The sequence below is a fragment of the Anguilla anguilla genome, chromosome 18 (assembly GCF_013347855.1).
Source record: "Anguilla anguilla isolate fAngAng1 chromosome 18, fAngAng1.pri, whole genome shotgun sequence".
NCBI lineage: Eukaryota > Metazoa > Chordata > Actinopteri > Anguilliformes > Anguillidae > Anguilla > Anguilla anguilla.
The window spans coordinates 31,475,441-31,497,799 of NC_049218.1; the positions used below are offsets into that span (position 1 = coordinate 31,475,441).

At 42.2% G+C, this 22,359-nt stretch overlaps 1 pseudogene; it reads right to left on the minus strand.

Annotated features, from left to right (window-relative positions):
* Positions 1-21,871: 21,871 nt before the first annotated feature.
* On the minus strand, positions 21,872-22,046 carry LOC118218543 (annotated as a pseudogene).
* Between the last annotated feature and the right edge of the window lie 313 nt (positions 22,047-22,359).

Sequence of the window (22,359 nt, forward strand, 5' to 3'; positions counted from 1 at the left end):
TTCCCTTAGCTATGCTGCCATAGCCTTATTCTGCCGGGGTTTTCCTTATTGCACGCAGGCACCTCTGTCTCTTCTGCTCTGCTTGCTAATCTACCATTTTAACCCCCTAACAATGTGTTTTTTTTTTTTTTTTTTTTTTTTTTTTTTTTTTTAAGTCTTCCTTGGCTCTGGGCACCTGCCCGGAGCTCTATCCCAAGTTTGCTGAGCCACCCCCCCTGGCCCGGAGCTCCAGCCCTAGACCAGCTAGACCAGCTGGACACCTCCGCCTCCTGCCACTGTTGATTTTCCATAACAAATCGGTGCCTGCCCGCGGCAGATGGGTTCCCCCTCTGAGTCCGGTTCTGCTCAAGGTTTCTTCCTGCTATCAGTCAGGGAGTTTTTCCTTGCCACTATTTCCCTAGGCTTACTCTTTGGGGGCCGGTTCTCTGTAAAGCTGCTTTGTGACAAAGCTCCTTTGTTAACAGCGCTATACAAATACAAATTGATTGATTGATTGAGCTACGGTCATGAAATCTTGGACATGGATGTGCAACCCTTCAAGTGTAATGCGTTTCCCATAAGGGCCCATGAGCTCCGCCCATTAGATCTTCTGCAAAATAGACATTTCTGAAAAATGCTTCAAATGCTACTAATCCTGTATGATTTGATAACACTACGCAACCGCCCCTTCTGGTGTCATAAAACTTTGCATAATGAGTGAAGGTCACTCCAAGGTCACTGAGTGACCACATGGTAGATCAAATGTCGCAATGGCATTGTGCTTGCTGCTTGGCCCCCGTAATCGCTGCTTGCAGCTATATTTATTAGGGGTCCTACGAAGTATCAACCCTATTGTTTTCGGTATTATTATTATTATTATTATTATTACTTATTCTTTTTCTGGACTTGGTCAAATAACCTTGACCAAAAATGATATAAATTACCTGGTCGAAACTAGAGACAATGAATAACTATGCCAGAAAGAATGACCACGATTCATCTATAGATGGTGCTATAGTAACCGATTCAAAACAAATTTCAAAATGCTGGCATTTCCAGCCCGTTTGATGAAAATTTATGAAAACGGGTGTACTTGTGTCATTCCTCATGAGGAACAAATATTCCTCAAGAACCTATAAAGTCCGCCAAGATGGATTTTTCTGCAGATTGAAAATGTTGCAAAACCTATAAAAAGTTTCTTCTAATAAACCGTAAGTCCGATTGGGCAGAAATTGCCCATGTACATATATGGTGCATGTCTCTGTAGGGTGTTAACAGCTAAGAGATCCATTCCAAGATGGCGGAGAAACTGGTGTTTTCAAAAAAGCTAAATTTGGCCACAAATTTCAAGCGCTTATAACTTTTTACAACAATGGTTTAGGGACTTGAAACGGACTGGGCTTGAAGAAGGCACTACCATGCTGTATCATGTCGACACAGTTGCAGATATCTAAAAAAACAAGGAAATTACAGGCATTTGAAATTTCACCATTTTGGCGGGAAACTTATGCTAATATAATGCTTTAAAGCTCATCTTCTCATGAACACTTTACCTGATTCTGTCACCATCGCTCATGTGTACTCTTGGGTATTCTCTCCATCGAGGGTGATAAGGACAAGTTGTTTCGTTAAAAATTGCGTTGTGGCGTGACAAAATTAGCACTTTACGCTAACGCACATTAATATTTCAAAGTAATGTTTCTCATGAACCTGAAGTTGGATCGTCTCACGTATGGGTATGTGCATTGTCCAAAATCCTGAAATCTATGCCGCTTGGATTCTTTTCTCCTTCACCTAGTATTTACCCAGCTTGGACTTGTTCATAGGGCCCCGCATTGCTGCTTGCAGCTATATTTATTATTATTTTTCTCATGTATTTGGTCCAATAATTCATCCATACATCGGTAACTTTTTGTCCATTTCAGCACACAGATAGTTCAGGCCACGTGTAACCTGGCCATAAATAAATGGCACATATTGACCCATAGGGGGCGCTACAATAAGCATTCTAATTCAAAGGCTCATTGCTGCCACCACCTTTATCCTACCGAAGTGAAACTTAATACACATATGCAGCTGGACATTCAGAACAATTTTGCAGTTGGGGCCTATAATGTCCGCCTATGCCGAAATAATATTTGCCAAGACCTGCTTCAAAGAAAAGAGAAACGTTTTTAAGCAGTATGTTGTACACAAAACGAAATCAAAACATCCCAAAGCCTTTTCCTGGCGTCTGTATGGAAAAAACTCTGTCTAGGCCCAACCAGTTCTCCCGTACCCAGACCGACCCTTTCACCAACCCATCCCCCCTTACCTTCTCTGCTACCCTCCCCGGAACTGGTAAAAAAGCTGAGCTGATGTCACTATCCTACCGGGCCCAGCCGACACTGCCACCCTGTCCTCCCACAGTACCAGCTTTCCGTACCCCAGGATATCCCACACCAGCGTGGGCCCCTCTACCCTCGACCCCTACAACCCTCTCCCGTACATCACCATGTCCTTAGACAGGGCAGTCTGCACCCCTGCCCCTTGCAGTAACCCGTGCACCTGCCTCCAGTAATCCACAGAAAAAGGGCACCACCAAAAGACGTGAGGAACCGTCTCCTCTTCCCCACACCCCCTTGGGCACAAAGGATTCCTTGCACAATTTTGACGATATAAAGTCTCCCTGACTGGCATCCGCTCTAGGGCGCAGCTGCAGTGTAGATCCCGCACAGCCCTTGGGGCCCGCCCCCCACTTACTTTTACCCAATCTACCGCACGGGGAATGTTTACTGGAGCATAGACCTATAAGCAGGGGACAGCTCCTCTTCCCTCGGTACCACATGAGACACGCACTAAGTGCTTGAGTGCATTAGCCAGGTAAAAGCCGGCAAAATAAAAACACTAGTGTGGTGCCCGTTGTAGCACCATCCTACAGGCAAAACAAGTGTACAGCACCTCCAATTTCAACGGCACATCTCAATCCCCTTTTCTTACTGCTCTGTACATAAGCTCTCTGCTTACACATTCATACCTGCCACACCACAGAAATTTAAATATTGCCCTATTTATGGCAATCTTTATGCAGCCCAGGATAGGAAATACATAAGCCATGTGGAGAAGCAGTGGCAACACCACTGACTTCACCACCACAATACGCCCAGACAAGGACAACTGCCTTTGAGACCAGATCCCCAAACATGCACGCAGCACCCCCAATCTAGCCTCCCAATTTCACGATGCACTATCCCGCGGGAAAAACCGGACCCCCAGCACCTTAAGGCCCCCCTCACACCGCGCAAAACCACTAAGATCATGTGGCTCTTCTGCCCACTGCCCACAAAAAAGCACTGCCGATTTACTCAAATTGACTTTGGAACCAGTTCCTGCAGCGAAAAAATCAGCGCCTGCACACGCCTCAAAGACCCTTCAGAGGACACAAAAAGTGTCGTGTCGTCAGCATACTGCTGAATTTTTAACCGCTCACCACCAGCCCCCGGGATCATCACCCCATCAATCTGGGAGTCCCGCCGCACCAGTTCTGCGAACGGCTCGATAAAGAACACATAGAGCAGCAGCGAGAGTGGGCACCCCTGCCCCACCCCACCTGCCTGCTCTACTGCCCTCCCAATGAAGCCATTAATTCACACGCAACTGAAAACCTGCCTATAAAGCGCGCACAGCAAGCCCAAGAAAGAGGGGCCAAAACCCAGCCGCTCCAAGACCTTAAAGAGGAACCCGTGCTGCACTCGATCAAAGGCCTTCTCTTGGTCGATGCCGACCACCGCCACCGGCACCTTCCTGTCCTCTGCCCAATCAATAATGTCCCTGAACAACAACAAGTTTAAAGTGCAGGAGCGTCCAGGGACGCCACAAGTTTGGTCCTCACACACCAACGAGCTCATAACCTGCTTCAGCCGACAGGTGGCAACCTTCGCCAAGATCATGTAATCAGCCTTAAGCAGGGTTAAAGGTCGCCAATTCTTTAGCTCAGTGCGATCTCCAGATTTAAATAACAAGGCAAGGACTCCCTTCCTCATAGAGTCTGCTAGCAGGTCCCTCTCCAGAATACATCTATACACCTCTAGCAGGTCAGGCCCCAACACCTCCCAAAAGGTTATGAAAAACTCCTTTGGTAGGCCATCGTGCCCCGGCATCCTACCGTCCCACATAGATTTCAAAGCCTTTGTCACCTCCTCCAACAACAGAGGCTTCTCTAAAAACCGGACCTCCTCTTCCGCCAGCCTACTTCCGACACAATCCAGCAAGGCCGCTTCCACCCCCGGGTCACACTCGCGCTGATGAAAAAGGTCAGCATAGAAATATTCAGCCACAGCCAACATTGGCTGTGCCTCAGTTACCAAACCGCCTTCACCCACCAGCCCATGTATAAAGGAAGCATTCCTCCTTGCTTTGGCAGCCTTAAAAAAATTGGCTGAAGGCTTCTCCCCTTCCTGTAACTCCCTCCCTCGCGCTTGGAAGGCGAGAGAGCGAGCCCTCCCCTCCAAAATCGCGATGATGCGACTTTTAACTCCCTCGTATAAACCCCACTCCACTGCTACCCCCGCGTTGAGCCTTCCATGAAGGTACGAGAGACAGCTCATCCACTTCCCCACCTCCTCCCGCTCCTTCCTTCTCTCAAAAGCGCTGTGCCTGCGAAAAAAATCCCTGAAGCGAAACTTTGCGGCCTCCCACCACTCCACAACAGAGGGGTAAAAAGCCCGCAAGGTTCGCACCGATGAATAAAACTGGGCGAACTTTACCTTGACTGAGGCAGATTTTAAAAGGGAAACATTCAGGCGCCAGAAACCTGGCCCCCAGCTCCTACCGCCCACTCTAATGCTCACATGTACTCCGTCATGGTCAGACATCCACAGGGGGAAGAGAGAGCACCTCAATCCCTCATGCCCCCTGCCCACAAAAAAATAGTCTATCCGACTTGCTACACCTCGAAAATTGCGCCATGTAATCCCACTATTTCCAGGGTGCACTGTGCGATATACATCAATAAGGGAATAATCCCTCACAATGCCCGCCAGCACCTTGGCAGAATGATCGTCATCCCTACTCCCAGGTGCAGCACTCCCGCCCAACCTGTCCAAAGAGACGTTAAAATCCCCACCTAGGAAGACTGAGCGAGTAGTGGAGAGGCACCCTGGCAGCTCCGCAAAGAGCTCCAGCCGTCTCCCACTCTGTACTGGGGCATACACATTAATAACTCTAAATTTGTTCGACCCCAAGCAGCAGTCCACATAAATCAGTTGACCCGCCACCACAACCACCACCTCCTCAATAAGGAAGGAGTGCCCCTTAAACAGAACCCCCACCCCATCTGCATGGACATTCCCAACTGACCTAGCAGAGGGACCCCACCTCCACTCTTTAGAGAAAGCAACCACATCCTCCTCATTTTTTAAATAAACCTCCTTCATGATGAAAATATGCCCCTTCGTTCCATCCAAGGCCGAAAAAACTGCTGCCCTCTATTAGGGATAATTCCATAAAAATACAGTAAGGGGTGAAAAGCAATACAAAGGAAGGAAAAAAAAACAGAAAAACACCTTCATGTACTCCCTTCCTCCCCTTCCCCTTTAGTGTCGCCCTTTCCTGGAGGCATGCACATTATGTGCGCAAGGCGATCTGACTCCCAATCCAAAACACTTGAAGGAGAGCCAATCTCCATCAGAGGCTCCCCTTCAGTCTCTGCCTCTTCCTCCTCCGATGACCCCGCCAGCGCTGCAAAACGGTTCCCCAGCACTGGTAGAGGCACCACCTTTGCCCCCCTTGGACTCCCCCCATCACCTGATGACGCCTGCTTCCGGCCTGGAACGTGGGCCCAGTCCATCTCTTCACCCCCCTCCAAGAAGGGGCTATCCCCCCAAGCTGGCGTCTGCAGGTCCGCTGAGGTCAGGAGAGATTCTCCCTCTCCCAGCGAACCCGCCTCCCTACCTAGGACCTGCTCAAACTCAGGAGAAAACAGATTGGGAGAAGTGGCCTCCTTTACAACTAGAGCCTGAAACCCAGGGTTAGTAGCGGCCTTAGGCCCAAATAACTGTACATATCCCCCGCCACCCGACACACTACTGCCCGATGCATGAACCGGACCAGGTGCAGGAAAAGGAGCTGGACCAGATGCAGGAACAGGAGCCAAAACCGATGTATAAACTGAAAACGGATCCGGCACAGCAATCAGAACCGGACCAGGTGCAGGAACTGGAGCTGGATCCAGCACAGCAACCGGAACTGGACCAGGCGCTGCAACCGGAGCTAGGCCTGCCCCAGGCTGGGACTGTGGAGCCGGAGGCAGAACATCAGCTACCGCCACCAGCGCAGAAACAGGATCGAAACCAGGATTGGGATCGGGTGCCCCGCCAGATTCCCCAGCCAATCCAGCATCAGGAACCGCAGCGGGAACTGGAAAAGAAGCATGATCCTGTACCGACGCCGATCCAGCTGCGGAAGAGCCCGATCCAGTCCAGGATTTCCAGATGGCTTTGGAAAAGTTGCTACCTCAGACACTGCAGGCTCAGTAGGTAGCTAATGGAATTGCAGGCTCCTGCTCAATGGGTGCCGCGCCCTGCGCAGAGAGTGCCTTTGTCTGGCCTCCTGAAGGCCCCCCATAATCACCCAGGTCCCAAAACTCAGACTCCACCAGTGCAGCATAAGACTTCTGTCTTTCCGGGCAACTACGGAACAAATGTTCAGTACTGCTGCACAATGTACATGCCTTTGGGGCAACAGAGTCCTTAGTTTTGTGGTCCCCCGACAAACAATAGCGGGATCTGTTTGTTACACAGACTGCCTTAACATGACCAAAAGAACCACAGTTGCGGTAGTACAATGGCTGGCCTGGGTAATTTAAAAAACCCCTATCTGGCCCAATTGAAAAAATACCAGATGGAGGATAAAAGCCTCCAACACTTAATGGGTCTTGTTTAAAACCATATACCTGCGCTTGCCGTTCCAAAACCCAAAAGCTTTACACCAGGGGTGTCCAAACTTTTTTGCAGCGAGGGCCAGATTTGGTGAGGTGAAAATGTGTAGGGGCCGACCATTCAGCCTGACATTCTTTGAACCATTAACATTAAATGCAAATGAACTATTTTATGAAATTGAATATGAATATGAAATATGAATACTTTTCATTTCTTTACACAGAACACAAATAAATCTAAAGAAGTTTTTATCAAAATCACTCTGCCTTTCATATTTGAAGACCACATAAAATGAAGAAAAAGTCTGTCTGGAAAAAAAAAACTTACAAAACATTGAGGGCTATATGAATCCTTGTATCACTCGTTCTTTCCTTTTTCAATTGACCATCAAAAATCAAAAAACGAAAATATGCTATTTGATTTTGAATCGGATATCAAAAACGAAGAAGGCCGTGTTTTTCATTATTTCAATTTTAGACTCGGATCAAAAATACGAAATGGAAAAATTGGCTGCCGGACCGAATTTGATTTTAATATTTAATTTGTCGAGTTTACGAGACCCGGTTTGATTGTCAATTGAAAAACAAAAGAACAAATGATACACAAATTGAAAAGACTCAGTGCATATTCAAAACTGTGGTTTTGATCATCACAAAAAAAAATCAATTCACTGAGATTTTAGAATTTATTCACCTCAGAAGACTAAACGAATAACTTGCCTGCACTAATGTGAAGGGTGATACTGAGATCTCGTCTGCAGTAAATAGGCCAGGTCTGGCTCAAAAACAGTGGTTTTGATGCGCAAGATGTCACGCAGGTGAGAGTCACTTAGTCTCGTCCTCACGCGGTTCTTGTTAATGTTCATAACCGAGAATGTCTTCTCGCACAAGTATGTCGAGTCAAACAAGCTCAGCATTTTCTTAGCAAATGTTCGAATCTCTTGGAACCTGCCTTTATCCAGCTGGCGGTAAAAGTTGACAAGAGGGAGCTGTTGGTGCCGACTGCGACACCCGGCGTCATACTGCAGCTCAATGGGCTCCAGCTGCAGGTGGTCTGGAGCGTCATCAGGGTCCACGGAGAAAGGAGAGGAAAAAAGCGTGATCTCCTTTTCAATAGCTGCAAAATCCTGAAAGCGCTGTTGAAACTCCTCAGCCAGAGATGAGATGTCTGCTGCATACCTCCTCATTCGCGCACTGATATTGTTCTGTGGAAAACTGGTCATTATTTCCTGCAGCGATGGGAAATGTGTGGTATTGGGCTGCGTTTGTGACAGGTGCCTTTGGAAAAGTAGCAGCTTGGTCCCAAAGGCTTTGATGTGTGAATACAGTTGGCTTACCACTGCATTTTGCCCCTGAAGGCTCGTGTTCAGTTGTCGTGTTATGTCAACTAAAAATCCAAAATCAGCCAGCCAAACAGGATCAGATAGTTCTGGCATCTGTTGTCCCTTTTTTGCCAAGAATTGTCCGATGTCCTCCCTAAGAGAGTAGAAGCGCTGCAGTGCAGACCCCCGACTGAGCCATCTTACGTCGTTGTGATACACAACATCTCCGTATTCAGCCTGGATGTCGAGTAGAAACTGTTGAAACTGGCGGTGGCACAGGGCTTTGGAGCGAATATAATTAATAGCCTTTATCACCGGTTTCATAACATGATCATATTTCAGATGTTTGGCACAGAGAACTTGTTGGTGAATAATACAGTGGAGTTTTATAGCTTTGCCTCCTTCTTCGCTGACTTTGTTACAGACTAGGGTTGATAATCCACTTCGCTCGCCAGCCATGGCAGGTGCGCCATCCGTAATAATCCCAGCGACTTTATTCCACGGTAGTTTCATGTCCTCTACGGCGGAACAAACAGAAACAAATAAATCCGTTCCTCTTGTTTGGTCCTTAAGGCTCTGGAGGTCAAGTAGCTCTTCACTCACGTTCATTTCATTGTCCACTCCTCTCAAAAAAATCAGTAACTGAGCGGTGTCAGATGCATCCGTGCTTTCGTCGCAGGCTAACGAAAAAAAGTCAAACTCCACTCCTTTTGCCTCTAACTGTCTCTTAATATCAGATGAAACGTCTTCAATTCTCCGTACCACAGTGTTACGAGCCAGGCAAACATTGGCAAACTCATGCTTCTTCTCAGGACAAATTTTCTCCACCATTTTCATCACGCAGTCTTTAATAAATTCACCCTCAGTAAAAGGTTTGCAGTGCTTGGCAATCAGCGTTGCCACCTCGTAGCGCGCCTTTGTGGCATTTTCATTTGACTCACGGGCTCTTGTGAAAAAGCGCTGCTGTGCCGTTAAAACAGCTTCCAGTTGCTTAAATTTTTCGCCGCGTTTGTTCCCAGTTAGCTTGTCGTAGTTAGCATGGTTCGTCTGGTAGTGCCTCTTGATATTGAATTCCTTGAAAACAGCCACAGTCTCTTGGCAAATTAGGCAGACACAGTTGTTTCGTATTTCAGTGAAAAAATACTCCAATTTCCACTTGTCCTGGAAGCGGCGGCCCTCGCTGTCAACTTTCCTTTTTTTAGTTAGTCGCCATTTTAGAAATGGGCTGGAAAGGATCACACAACGGTCACGCGGCGAGAGTGCGGCCACAGGTCTACTGCCATCTTCTGGTGAAATATAAAATAGCTTTTTTGTACGCGTGCATTTTATACTGTGGTCAACAGTGCTGGCTGGCCGCATATTATTGATTTTATGACAGAGGCTGCGGGCCGGTGGAAATTTGAACACGGGCCACAATTGGCCCCCGGGCCGGACTTTGGACATGCCTGCTTTACACCATCCCTTATTTCAGAGCAGTATTTGGTTAAAAAACACAATGTGCGCTTCCCTAACAAAATGATTGTACATATGCAGTGTGATAGGCCTCAAAGCCTTGGAATAGAGTAAATCTACTCTAATCCCTTCCAGCAGAGATGAGTCCTTGCAATCACTGTATTGCTGATACAAATTAAAGCAAGCTGCCTCAGAGTAAAAGGTAAGATCATAAAAACCCCTGCCCGAGAAGTCTTTCAGGCAATACACGGTCTCCAGCTCCACCTTCAACAGTCCCTACAGAACATCTGTGACAAAAAAAAAAACAAATCAAAATTCTTACGCCTCGCAGAACCTTCAGCCACAAAACGGACAGAATTCTTGAGCCGCGCCCGATAGGCCGGCATACCTTCACCTGAGGGACCCATTAACTATGGTATCTCCCCTGCCAGGTAAGTATGCGTTGTGCACTTCTCGGAATCTGTCCCTGCGCCACACCATGCCTTTCACATACGTGGGTAGCTCATCATTCCAGTTGCTCAGCTCTCAAGGGCGCACAATGATGGCGAGCAATCTGTCCGATCTCATTACCTGTGCCAGAATACTGGTGCTCCTTAATATTTATACTATTACCTAAAAGTGCAACTTTAAAAAAATATTTCCCGCAATGCCACACCAGTAGCCTACATATTTTCAGAAGCATCCATACAGGAGAGAGCGAGTGGTAAACGGAATTCCTGAATGCAACATTCCCTGGTGAGAGGCCATTAATATTAGTTTCTCACTTCTTTTTCATCGAATATGCACACATGTAATTCGCAAATGAACATATGGGGAACGCAAACTGCGCGTCAGTTAAGTTAACTCATGGGCCCCGTTTCAGGAGGCAGAGTTAGCCGGATAAGTGCACCGAGGTAAACCCGGAGCCCTCCCGAATCAGGAACATGGATTGAAGTAGAGTTGTTCCTGGTTTTCACTTGGCACAGTTACACAGCTGACTGGGTAAGCCTGTTTTCTGAAATACCCCCCCCTCTCTCTCATTCTGAAAAAAATTGAATTGTGGCTGGATATCTAAGACACGTTGATGTTTAATTTTACTTTGCACAGTTACAGTATTCCAGCTTAAATCGTGTAAAATATCACTTCCCTAGTGTGAAAACGCAAATAAATAAATAAATAAATAAAAGCTTACTGTACCTGGTATCCCAGGCGATCTCCCATCCAAGTACTAACCAGGCCCGACCCTGCTTAGCTTCCGAGATCAGACGAGATTGGGCGTTTTCTTTTTTTGAATATTTTATTTTCCTTCAATTCACAAATTTACATTTCTGTTGTTTCTTCTTTACACTTTCATATAACAGCACAACATAATATTTACATTTACATTTCCTTAAAATACACATTCTATTACATTATTTACATTAACCCCAGCCCCAAACAAAATAAATTGGCTTTTTACCAATTAGCCTAAATAAGATTTCTCTCCTCTCCCCTTCATAAATCAACTTATTCCCACTAACAAAAACAAAAACGTCACACATTGCATTTACATCATTGTTTATTTTATTTAGTACCACATTTGTGTAAATTCTGTTATGTTTTATTAGGAAATCATTATTCTCACATTCAATACTATTATATTTTATATTACCATTGGACCATATGTGACGGGTGCTGGAGAAAAGGTCCGCAAATCGCAAATCTTGAAATCGCGCTAGGAGGCAAAAAAGGTTTTTTTAATTTTTTTTTTACTGTTTTCCTTTTTTTCATATTACGAAAGTTAAAGTGTTGAAGTCACTCAATAGAATAAACAACATTTTCAGGGTCACTAAATACTTATAATTTGTCAGCAAAGTCGGCTTGTTTTAGTGATTCTTTCAGCCGGGTTTTGGAGGCGTGATGCGGGTGCAGTTTAATTAGCATGTTTGATTTCGTTGGCTATTGTCACTTTGTTTCGGTCAAGCCACCGCCCATAAATAAAGCCGTGTGGTAGTAGCCTATGTTTGTTTACTGTGTGAGGTTGCTAAAATGGCGGACGCTCAATCAGTAGGTGAGAGTATAAGCTTTCTAACGATGTATAACATGTCTAATTTTTCTTTTGGAATAGCGTTTTATAGGTTAGCATAACCGAACATTTTCTTACCATGGCATTCGCTCTATATGGTAGCATTAAAAGACGTTGCACCTAACGAAATGTTGTCAACGATTTTTCGTAATTCCTTGGAAAATACCATTATTATTGAGGACTTCTGGGCATAGCTAAGCCATATGTTTGCTGATAGGCCTATTTGACATCGTTTTCTGGAGCAAAACAGAAGCGGATATAACTGTCATTGATTTACTGTCTCTGTCCATCTACTGAACATAGATAAGATTTCATCATTGCTATGTAAGTATTACTGCTCAAAATATTTCGGTTATTACGTTATTTTAGAAATTGAGTGTCTTTAAATAGGTTAGTGGTATTATGTGATGTGGATATTTCACACTGTAATGTAAGCGTTAGTTAGTCGTGTAATGGTTTTTGTGACGCATACAACAGTGATGAGGAGAGTGTTGAAACATTGCCAAAACGTGGTGGACGGCTGAAAAATGTTTTTATATCGTCCCATTCCCATACAAGAAAACATAGGAGTGTACAGAGTATAGAAATAGGCTGCATACAAGAGTTAATTATTACACATTTAGGTACTGTGCAGCATTGTGTGACTATATGTTTGCATTATGTTTAAATTATATCTATGTTTCATCTTAAACCTTCATAAGGGGCTCATATGCTTTACAATGGACAAAAAGCATTATATTCCTTTTTGGAGAGATTTTGGATTTGTTTCTGGACCCTTAGCTATTTTAGACCAGTGTTAATAATTTAGACATTGTGGGTAGATTTGGAGATGCTGGATACACTGCTTAGTTTTTGCTTCATAGATCTTTAGTAGTTCTACATATCCACCCTTAGATTTTATGAACTTGTGGTCAAGAAGTTTTTGATCCAGGACATGTATACTTTAACCCGCAATCTCCCAGTATTTCATTGCAAACTAAAAAAGGAGCAAATTCATTTTAGATTTTTTGCCTTGACCATTGCATTTGTGGCACTTTACTTTATATTCATAATTTTGTAAGAAATAATCTAAGCTAGTATTATAAATGGTACAAATGTATTGCTTCATTTAAGACATTTTTCTAGTCTGTGGTATTCACATCTGGAGTTATAAAGCTTTAAATAGGGGAGCCCCTAAATGGGCAAGGATTTACAGGTACTCTAGTGGGGGAGTGGTTTGGGTGGAGTTAACTAGCTATTGTTCCCACCCATTATCTCCCTGTGAGAAGTGTGGAAAGTTCAAGATCTTTCAAGGGGATTTTCTCTGCTACTTGATTTTAGGAGTACCAACATTCAAATAAGCATATCTTCAACTATTTTCAGATTTCGTAATCTGCAAAAAACTGAAAAACGACCTTGCCCTACTTGCGGACCAAAACACCAGCACCTGTCACATATTTTCTTTACATCCGTATTTTCAAACACTCTTCTCCACACTCTCTCTGCTGCTGGTTCTTTTATTACATCAGCAATTAACCAGCTATACATTTTCTTGACACTCATACTCCGCATGTTACATTTCTTTTAATTTTCCAGCACGTATATCTCTGGCATACATTCTTCTCTTTTTACCATGCATTCTTTTTCAATTATTCCTGTCCATTTTTTAGGTATACTTAATTTAATTTTCTCATATTTTGTTGACCTTTTCTCTTTTTTCCATGCCATCTGTTTCTCTTACCGCATCATAGATGCAGTTTTCTTTGAGGAATCCTGGGATCACCTCATACATGATGTCTTTTACTTGCTTTATTCCGTTTTCAATGAATTTTGGTTCATACAATGTTTTGTTATATTTGAATGTTTCATTTAAAAACAATGGTAGGTTTGCAAAAGATTGTAGTCCTACACACTCATACTGTATTTTTGGCAGGAACCTTCTCCACGCCTCCAGTACCTCTCTGTAAAATTCTGGTATTCCACCAGTCATTGATTGCTTAAACCCCATGAACCATCCATTATCCCCTATTCCTCCCACATCATTAATATATTTCTTCAGAAATTCTTTCCATCCACATTTCTGCGTTCCCACCATATGTTTTTGCACAGTTTTTATTCTTAATGCATTCTTTCTTGTTTCAAGGTCCACTAACTTTAAACCTCCGTCCCACTTCCTCCCTACCAGTGTTTTTTGTGCGATTTTCACCCCCTTCCCTTCCCATATAAAGTCACACACAATTCATTACCCACTCTGGCATTTCAATTAAATTCATCACATTCAAACAACAAACTGTTCACTACAGTTATCTTACCTTTTAATTTGAACTTCCTTACCTTCCATGTTGTACATATTGCTCTTATTTTATTAATCACCCCTGTCCATGTCTCGTCTCTCGCCTCCTTACTTTTTACATCTAGATGTACTCCCAGCACCTTAATGTATCTATTTTCCACCCTTAATCCTACCTCTGCTCTCTCTACTTCTCCTATATACATTATTTCAGATTTTTCTTTATTTATTTTCGCTCCTGATGCTCGCCCGTACTTTCCAATTTGTTCTAGAACACTTAACACTCCCACCATCTCTCACCGTAGTTGTGTCATCTGCGTATTGGTTTATGATACATGTCCCCCCATATGGTAATTTGATTCCTTTTATCCCATTGCCCCATTGTTTCTTAATTAGTGTGGCTAGTGGCTCTGCTAAAATTGCGTATAATAATGCCGATAGTGGACATCCCTGTCTCACCGATCTCCCCACCTCAAATTTATCTGTTAAGACCCCATTTATCTTTACACAACTCTTTGCATTTTCATATAATCTTCTCACCCATCCCACCATTTTTCCCCCAAACCCAAAATTTTCTAATACCCTATATAAAAATTTGTGTTCTACTCTGTCGAATGCCTTATTCCAATCTATCCCTACAGCTATTCCTCCTATTCTATCCCTCTTCATGTGTTCTATGACGTCTCTGACTGTCCATATTGTATCTGCTATATCCCTACCTGTTATATTGTAACTTTGTTGTCTGTACTATTCCTCTTATCACTCCTTTCACTCTATTAGTAGTTGTAGTTTGGTTAGTATCTTGTAGTCGACATTTAACAAACCGATTGGTCGAAAATTTCCTAAATCTAAATTACTTCCCTTCTTCTTGTATACTATTGCTATCACCCTTTCTACCATCCTTTCCTTCACCAACCCTGTTCTCTCCATTTCCCTAAATACCTCCACTAAAATTGGTGCTACCTCATTTTTATACTTTTTTATACCACTCTATCCCTATCCCATCACTCCTTGGACTTTTCCCACTTGTCAACCCCTCTATCGCTATTAACACCTCTTTCACGCTTATTTCTCTATCACACCACTCTCTATCTTCTACACTTAGCTTTTTCTCTACACTTTCCAACACTTCACTTATACTTCCCTCATCTATTCCTCCCTTCTTATATAATTCCTCATAGAATTCCTGCACCCTCTCCAGGATCTCCACATAATTTTTTTCCAACATAGGTTTTTCTCCATCCTTTTTATTTATTTCATGTATATATGCCCTGTTTTGCCTCCTCTTTTCTAATCCTAGAAAATATTTTGTGCATTTCTCCCTTTGTAGTGCATATCTTGCCTTACTTCTCAGAATTGCACCTCTGCATTTCTCCCCCTCATATTTTTCTAATTTCGTCTTTATATCTATATATTTCTCTATATTATACTCCTCTTCTTCTTCTGTCCTAGTTAAATCCACCTCCAATCTTTCCCTCAACTCCTTCTCTTCTTTCCTCATCTTTTCTTTCCTTTTTTCTATACCTAATACTAATAGATTTTATTTTATTTTCCATCCACTCCCATCTTTCCCCTATACTATCGTTTAAACTATCATTCTCTATATGCGCTTCTCTTCTTGTATTCTCTCCATCTAATATCTCTCTAATATGTTGCTCATAGCCCTCCTCTTCAATATATCCTGCATTTAATATCCACATCCCTCCCCTTACCTCCTCTCTCCCTATCTTAACTGTAAACCTAACCCCATCGTGATCACTAAAGCTATTTCTCTGGTGTCTTATTTTTTCTATGTATCTAATAATTTCCCCTTGTACTAACACTAAATCTGTTCTACTCTGCTTTCTGCCTTCTAGTGAATTCTCTTTTTTTCTGGATTGTCGTATCTCCATACATCTATCAACTCTTTTTCTTTTATCATTTCTATTAACATCCCTCTGGATTTTTCCCATCTAAATTCTACCCCTTTACCTACATCTAACCTACTGCATCTGATATTAAAATCACCTACTATTAAACATCTCCTAAACATCACTAAACCTTTCAATTTATCTATTATACTTCTTTTATCTATTTCTATATTTGGAACGTATATATTTATTAATCTAAATTCTATCTTTCTATATTCAAAGTCTATTATTATTATTCTCCCAGTCCTATCCTTATACACTTCTTTTATATTTTCTACACATTCTTTTTTAATCAATATCGCAACTCCCCTTGCATTTGTTTCTCCATTATTGTAATAAATCTCCCCTCCCCATTCTTTTCTCATCTCGTTCACCTTGTTCTCATCCCAGTTTGTTTCTTGGATGCATATAATATCACTTCTGTATGTATACAGCAGCGCTTTCATTTTTTCCTCATTCCTCAACCCGTTTACATTTACAGAGGTAACTGTGGTCATGAGCGCTAAACAAAGACCATTTAAACCAAACATTACATACAAAAATTACATACCAATTCGCAGTACTTTTTTTCTTTCTTCTCATGCTCTGTCTTTGTCCGCCATCTCGTCCTCTTCACCGTCCTCACTGTTGTCCTCTTCACCGTCCTCACTGTTGTCCTCAGTCTCATTTCTCCGTTTCATTTCACTGTCTGGGTCTACCTCTTTATTTTCCCCCTCTTGCACATCGTTTTCCATCTCCCGGTTTTCTGTCCTCTTTTGCTCTCCTCCTGCTTCTCTTCCTGCCTCCTTCCGTTTCTCGCACTCTCTCGCGTAGTGCTCTTTCTCTCCGCATTTAAAACATTTTAAGTCCAGACAGTCTCTGAAGATATGTCCTGGTTGAATGCATAGTCTACAAACCCGCACTTGTCGGTCGTGTATCACCCTAAAATACTCTGTGCCTCTCAGAGTCTCAAATTTTGTGGAATAAGGGAGCGAACGTACCTGCTCGTTGAAACGTACTTTTAAAAATCTTGTTCCGCCCGCAGTTTCTGTTCCTGGTCACTTTCTTCGTTTAATTGTCGATAAAGGTTTTACCCCCCCATTCTTCTAATTTTGCCAGTATTTTGCCATCCTCTAAATAGACAGGCAGGTTAATAAATGAAACCACCATCTCCTTGTTGACAATGTCTTTCACGAAAACCATCGCTCCTTTAACTCGTATTCCGTCCATTAGTTTCTGTTTCGCTTGGTCCATTCTCATTGTTACTTCATATGTCCTTGCTCCTCTCACTCGGCAGCCTGTTACCTCTCCACACTCTTTTTTGACTTCTCTTAGGATATCCATCATTGAGATTTCCTCCGTTCCTTCCACCTCCACCTCCACTGTCAACTCTGTCGTATTTCTTTCTCTCTTCTCCAATTACATTTTAGATACAACTGGCACTTTACAACATAAAAAAATGAGGACTCAAAACCCCCGTTGCAGGCCTGATTTGAAAATATCCAAAAAGCGTCAGCTTCACTCTTGCGAGCCAAAGACAAAGAATGCACTGACTCACAGTTCAGTAGAATGGCGACGCATTCGCGGATGTTCCATGCGTGGGTGAAGAGGAAGACGATCCTTGGAGTTCGTTCCAACACAAGTTTCCAGAGTAGCCAGATGAAGTCTGAGCGTTGCCGGTAGCTCAAACTGCTATCTGGTTTATCTGTTCACCATGCGTTGTCTTCTTTTCCGGGCTTAGCTGATGTTTGCTGAGTTAGCTAATGTGGCTAATTATCCGTACTAAGATACAATATCAAGATAGCTTAGTTAGCTTGCTTGTTATACTAACAGTGAAACCGACAAATGAATAATAGTAACTTCTCGCCGAAGTTTACGTTACATTAACCAGTCTCACTCTTAAAACTTACACCTTTAAGTAATATGTCATTAACCTTGTAAATTATAAGACATTACTCGCAAAAGACGTGTTACGTTTTTTAAAACTTTTCTTTGTTACAACCAGAGACTGTAAAAAAAAATATGGACAAAGCTACTGTGACGTCACCCATTGACTCTCCCTGGGTCTCTAAAACACGTTCAATAGGCCTATTTCACATTTCCGGGTATGAAAACCGGATGTAGGGGTCTCTCATTTCCGGTTATCTTAACAGCCACCAAAACAATGGCAGCGACGAAGAGCAACCCGTTTTGTTGCATTCCCCTGTGTACCAATTCGAAGAATTTATTTGCCATTTCACAGCTTTCCCACAGATGTGCTCCAAAATAAGAAAAAAACTTGCTAGGTAGCACGACTGTCATAATGTTGCAAACTAACATAAACTAACCCATTAAGATAGCTAGCTAGTTAGCTACTGCTTTGTGAATAAGATTACACTCGATATTGAACTTTTCTCCTCACATACATTTGGGTCCAAAAGTCTGAGTCCACTACCAACTCCTTTGTTTTTTATCGTTCATTGAGAACTAACGCCGTTTCAGTCATGTGGTATTTGTTACTGAAGAATGTCATAAAATCAGTTAGCTAGCTGTGTTTTATGTTATGATTAGCAAATTACGTTTTAGCCAGCTAGCTTGTTAGCAAGCACATATTTGGATATTCAATGTTGAAACTGCAGATGCACTTTTATTTTAGTTGTTAATTGTAATTACAAAATGTATTGACGGACATCGTGACAAGCCTACTTAAGATATATCAGCTGATTTAAAAATGTGTGGGTAGTTTTTATCAGTGAAGAAAACAGCTCGGTAGTGAACTGAACACCATTACACAGGCGATCTGACAAGCAATATAAATCTTTATTAGAACAAGTACAGCACAAACATGTCACAAAATAGTAACGGTAGTACAAAACTTAGTTCTTCGGTATAACAAGTAATTTTGTGGAGCCTAACACATTGTGTTACCCTGCTGACCGTCAACATTAACAGAATCGCCAGTAACAGTACAGCAAGTTTTCCACCTTTTTGAAGACAAAAATAATGTAGCCTACACTGAATTTATAATTATTATTAGGCTATTATTTTTTTCTTGTAAATCATCAAAACCAATGGAGAAAAGCCAATATACGCAAGGAGCCCCCAGGACCGATTCTGAGAACCACTGTCTTAAATGCCTAGCTTGTCGGTCTCTTAAATGCTAAAAACATGTTCCTTTCTAAATGCCAAGATGGTTAATTTCGTTAAATTCTGCGTGTGATTTCATCGTGTGTTGTATGTTATTCAGCAAATGAACCTTGAGACTCTTAATTCGCTTCGTGAAACTGAAAAAGTGTTTATCCCAAAATCGGGATTATAGTAGCTTTGTCACATGCGTGAAGCATGGCCCAGGTAGACATTTACGGAATGTACACGACTGATAAGCCGTCAAACACGTCTGACAGATTGAATGTTTGCCGGTTAAGGTTAGCTAGCTAGTCAAATGGCTTGGTAGCCGAAGTTGCGAACTGTTTCAGCATAGGCTACTGGACTACCAAATATAGCAAGCTGATTACGCTTTCTGCCAACTAATTATTTGGTTAAGTAGGCTAAAGGAAATAGTAAAAATGACTCGGCTACCAAAAAACTTAAGAGGAGGATTATGTTATGGTCGTCTAGTGCAGCTGTAAATAGCACACGCCATAATGAAATCACCACGAAATGGGATGCCTGCATTTTCTGACTTCGCACAGGTGGACCGTGGCCGGAGCCACAATGTCAAGGCCAAGAAGCGCCACCGCCCACCCCAGTGACCATAGACTGTAGCCCCTACTGTAGCTCAGTCCGCCGCAGTAATCCGGAAGTGACGCAAGCTGTACCTCATTGGTCCAGAACAAATATTGGCACTGTGCCCAAATGACGCAATAAATCATGAAATCGACCCATGGACAGTCATAAGACGAATAAAATACACGTATTATGACTATTTGTTATTGTGAGAAAAAATTATTGACTTTGTATTTTGATCGCATTTGTACCGTAGACTTACATGGAAACCGGATATGAAAACACCTATACTGGAGCCATCCGTAGTGGCGCTAGTGAGCAACCAGGAACTACAACACCAGGAAATGAGCTTCAAAAACGAAGTCTGGTTTTGGCTGCTTGGTTACAACTCACAAACTCTCCTCTCCTCTCTTTTCTCCCCATCGCATGTCTCTTCACTCCTGTACCATCACCCCTGACCCTTGCTGGCCATTCGTTCACAACAGGTATGTCAAAATAAAAGGTTTATAATAAGTATGTCAAAATAAGACATTTCAAATAACATTTCAACAGTTTAACATTGCAAATTTATCATTGTATATCTGAACCAAATTAATAACTTTTTATTAAACCAAACCCTTTTCCCCAACTGGGTTACATATGTAAATGTAATGTTTTGCAAACCTAGTGCAATCAGTTATGGTTTTACAAATGGCAGTAGCTGTTCTCTGAAAAAAGTAAGAAAATGCTACGAAGTGGAAACAGATGGGGCGAAACAGTCATCTTGTTTTAGACAGGAAAGTTAACAGCTCGTTTCTGACACCAGCCACAGAATTGAAAACTCTGACGAAGACGCTTCACTCTGTTTCAAGTTGTTTTGACATTGTGGTCGCTGCGTTTGTGGAACTAGGAAATTTGTACAAGGAGCCAGTTGTTGCTATCTACAACTGCATAGAATATATGTTTAAATGTATTCCGACTAGTCAGAATGATCATTGATGCTATCTCCGAAATAAGATCGATCTAGTTTCAAGATATTCATAACATCTTCGTAGATATCTCAAAAGGACTTTTGACTAATAATAACTCAAATTCGAGATATCTCCACTTTAGTTTTTACTAGTCATGACTCTAGTTCAACATATATACAATTGTATTTTGACTAGTAATATCTTCGTTTCAGAAATCTAAAAAGATTATTTAGATATCTTCAATAACAAGGAATTAAAGATATCTTTAATTGGAATTATGACTAGTCAGAATTGAAGATATCTCGAATCTGAGTTACGACTGATCGTAATTTAAATGGAGATATCTGAACTTCACATTTTAGATAATCAAATTGGAATTGTAGATATCTTTAATTGGAGTTCCATAAATGTAATGGCAAAATCTTACTAGTCAAAATGTAATTAGAAATATCTTAAATTAACATTTTGACTAGTCATAAATGAATTGCACTTATTTGTAATTTGAATCCGGGCAAGCTATTAGATGTTAAAAGGGCTTGCCATATGCTGTTGCAATGCGACTGACCTGCAACAAAGTTGCTTCCATGAAATTTAGGCACTTTTATTACGTTTACCCATTGACGTCCGCTTCACAGTCTTAAGACGCGACTGCTAGCCTGGACAAAACGAGCAGGCGCCATCGAGTACATTCTGCTTTTTCACAGCAACATCAGGGGAAAGCGCAAACTCAGTACCCCAGTACCAGAAATTATGCATTTGGGGAATTCCCAGGGGTCAGCAATGGCGGACCCTCGCCCTGGGTGAACAGATTTTTTTTTTTTTTTTACCAATCCTTTATTCCACATCCAAAAATCCAATCCTGAATCCAATCCAAAATCCAACACCATAAGCCAATTCAAAACCAAACAAGCCAAATCAGTCGAAACAACCACGTAGCCATTTAAGGGGATTACTACTAAACACCCGAAAGTGCACTTCCTCTCAATCACCCAAAGGTGTGCTCTCCCAACCCCAGGCCAGATCAATATTATCTGTTCAAAAGCTTCTCCCCCGCGTTATCTGCGGAAGAGGGAGGAGACACAATAACCACCCGACAGGCAGAGGGCGCAAACGAGCCATGACCGCTGCAAACTGTCTCGCTAGCTAAGTTACTTACTTAACTTAACCAACTTCACTTACCCGGCTAGCTAGCTAACTAACTAACTAACTAATATAGGAAAGAAAGGTTTCTTTAAAAAAAATTTTTTTAAAAACCACTAGGACTTAATTGCTTGCCTACCCATGAAGAACAACAACAACAGCAGCAGCAGAAGCAAGATATTTCGCCCTTCCTTGCACCCAAAAATAGAGGCGCGCCATTCCTGGACGTACTGCAATACCGGGTCGATGCGTGGAGCGGATGGAGCAAGCTCCTTCTCTGACTCCCAGTCCCAAAAATCTGTTTAATATGTAGTCCCCAGATAGGGGACGTATCTGATATTAAACTGATAAGAACAGATTCTTTTTGTTTTTAAATTTGTTTTATTTTTTCAGCATGATTTGCTCTGTACATATTGGCACTACGACTATCCTGGCTACACACAACAATTTACACACAAAGGTTGAAAGAAAAGGTAACTCAAACCAAAATTACCCACCTATATGACACATAACATAATACACACTGTAACAGTAAATACTGCAACAATAAATACTGTTAAAAAATGCCTACTACAACAATAAATACTGTAACATCAAGAAAAAAACCACAATAAAAAAACACCACAATAAATAATAATAGTACAATGCCAATAAATATGTTAAAAGTACACACTAAAAACCAGATCCAGCCGT